Below are 2,908 nucleotides of genomic sequence, written 5' to 3'. Positions count from 1 at the left end.
ACTTCCATCTGAAGATCCTTATCAGTTTTTAACTGAGTTCTTGCAGATTTGTGAGACTGTTAAGACAAATAGAGTAGATCCTGAAGTCTACAGGCTCATGCTTTTCCCTTTTGCTGTAAGAGACAGAGCTAGAACATGGTTGGACTCACAATCTAAAGATAGCCTGGACTCCTGGGATAAGCTGGTCACGACCTTCTTGGATAAATTCTTTCCTCCTCAAAAGTTGAGCAAGCTTAGAGTGGATGTTCAGACCTTCAAGCAAAAAGATGGTGAATCCCTCCATGAAGCTTGGGAAAGATACAAGCAGATGACCAAAAAGTGTCCTTCTGGCATGTTTTCAGAATGGACCATATTAGATATATTCTATTATGGTCTATCTGAGTTTTCTAAAATGTCATTGGACCATTCTGCAGGTGGATCCATTCACCTAAAGAAAACGCCTACAGAAGCTCAAGAACTTATTGACATGGTTGCAAATAACCAATTCTTGTACACTTCTGAGAGGAATTCCGTGAATAATGGGACGCCTCAAAGGAAAGGAGTTCTTGAAATTGATGTTCTGAATGCCATATTGGCTCAGAACAAAGTGTTGACTCAGCAAGTCAACATGATTTCTCAAAGTCTGAATGGATGGCAAAATGAATCCAAGAGTACTAAAGAGGCATCTTCTGAAGAAGAAGCTTATGATCCTGAGAACCCTGCAATGGCAGAGGTAAATTACATGGGTGAACCTTATGGAAACACCTATAATTCATCATGGAGAAATCATCCAAATTTCTCATGGAAGGATCAACAAAAGCCTCAAAAAGGCTTTAATAATGGTGGAAGAAATAGGTTTAGCAATAGCAAGCCTTTTCCATCATCTTCTCAGCAACAGATAGAGAATTCTGAGCAGAGCTCCTCTAATTTAGCAAATATAGTCTCTGATCTGTCTAAGGCCACTTTAAGTTTCATGAGTGAAACAAGGTCCTCCATTAGAAATTTGGAGGCACAAGTGGGCCAGCTGAGTAAGAAAGTAACTGAAACTCCTCCTAGTACTCTCCCAAGCAATACAGAAGAGAATCCAAAGAGAGAGTTCAAGGCCATTGATATAGTCAATATGGCCGAATGCAAGGAGGAAAGGGAGGACGTGAATCCCAATGAGGAAGACCTCATGGGACGTCTCCCAACCAAGAAGGAGTTCCCTATTGAGGACCCAAAGGAATCTGAGGCTCATATAGAAACCATAGAGATTCCATTAAACCTCCTTCTGCCATTCATGAGCTCTGAAGACTATTCTTCCTCTGAAGAGGATGAAGATGTAACTGAAGAGCAAGTTGCTCAATATCTAGGAGCCATCATGAAGCTAAATGCCAAGTTATTTGGTAATAAGAGGAAGCATGAACAGCTTCTCTCAATGCAGAGTCAAACAGAGCCCCCACAGTCAAACTCTAAGTTTGGTGTTGGGATGCCACAACCAAACTCTAAGTTTGGTATTGAACCCCCACATTCAAACTCTAAGTTTGGTGTTGGGAGGTCTCAACAATGCTCTGAATATCTGTGAAGCTCCATGAGAGCTCACTGTCAAGCTATTGATATTAAAGAAGCGCTTATTGGGTGGCAACCCAATTTTTATTTATCTAATTTTATTTTTCTTTTTATTATTCTTTTATGTTTTATTAGGTTCATGATCATGTGGAGTCACAAAATAAATACAAAAATTAAAAATAGAATAAAAAATAGCAGAAGAAAAATCACACCCTGGAGGAAGGACTTACTGGCATTTAAACGCCAGTAAGGAGCATCTGGCTAGCGTTCAACGCCAGAACAGAGCATGGATCTGGCGTTGAATGCCAGAAACAAGCAACATCCTAGCGTTTAAATGCCAAGAATGCACCCTGAGGAGAGCTGGCGCTGAACGCCAGAAACAAGCATGGAACTGGCGTTCAACGCCAGAAACATACTGCACATGGGCGTTGAACGCCCAGAACATGCATCACTTCGGCGTTTAAATGCCAGAATTGCATGCAAAGGCATTTTACATGCCTAATTGGTGCAGGGATGTAAATCCTTGACACCTCAGGATCTGTGGACCCCACAGGATCATCTCAGGATCTGTGGACCCCACAGGATCCCCACCTACCTCAACTCACCTTCTCTCTTCTTCACACATCACCTTAATCCCTCTTCCCCATCACCTCTTCACCACTCACATCCATCCATCTCTTTCCCACCCAATCCCACCCATACGGCCGAAACATACACATCTCTCCCTCTCCTCCATCTCTTCTTTTCCGTCCATTCTTTCTTCTTTGCTCGAGGGCGAGCAACATTCTATGTTTGGTGTGGTAAAAGCATAGCTTTTTTGTTTTTCCATAACCATTGATGGCACCTAAGGCCAGAGAAACCTCAAAAAAAAAGAGAAAAGGGAAGATAAAAAAATTTTTCCACCTCCGAGTCATGGGAGATTGAGAGATTCATCTCAAGGGTCCATAGCTCAGTAGAAGAGTATTTGACTGCACATCAAGAGAGCATGAGGAATTCCCTCATCAAGAAATACCTGAGATACCTCAGGGGATACATGTTCCTCCACATAATTATTGGAAGCAACTAAGGATAGGAACACCAAAATCATTAGGGATCATGCAACAGAAGTAAGGAAGAGACATAAAGGAGCTCAAAAAGCACCATTGGACCTTCAAAAGGCGCCACCCTCACTAAGGTGGACTCATTCCTTAACTTCCTTGTTCTTATCTCTCTGTTTTTCATTTTTTTATGTTACATGTTTATCTATGTTTTGTGTCTCTACCTCATAATCATTAGTATGAAGTAACTATGTCTTAAAGCTATGAATAAATTTCATAAATCCTTCACCTCTCTTAAATGAAAAATGTTTTTAATTCAAAAGAACAAGAAGTACATAAATTTC

General features: G+C 41.0%; 1 non-coding gene across 1 annotated transcript; it reads right to left on the bottom strand.

Annotated features, from left to right (window-relative positions):
* Window positions 1–229: 229 nt before the first annotated feature.
* LOC127746329 (small nucleolar RNA R71) lies at window positions 230–333 on the bottom strand. Its single transcript, XR_008007949.1, has one exon. It is a non-coding gene; the product is annotated as a small nucleolar RNA R71 (small nucleolar RNA).
* Window positions 334–2,908: the final 2,575 nt, after the last annotated feature.

This window comes from Arachis duranensis, chromosome 3, assembly GCF_000817695.3.
Source record: "Arachis duranensis cultivar V14167 chromosome 3, aradu.V14167.gnm2.J7QH, whole genome shotgun sequence".
Lineage (NCBI taxonomy): Eukaryota > Viridiplantae > Streptophyta > Magnoliopsida > Fabales > Fabaceae > Arachis > Arachis duranensis.
This window is presented reverse-complemented; position numbering and strand designations above follow the sequence as displayed.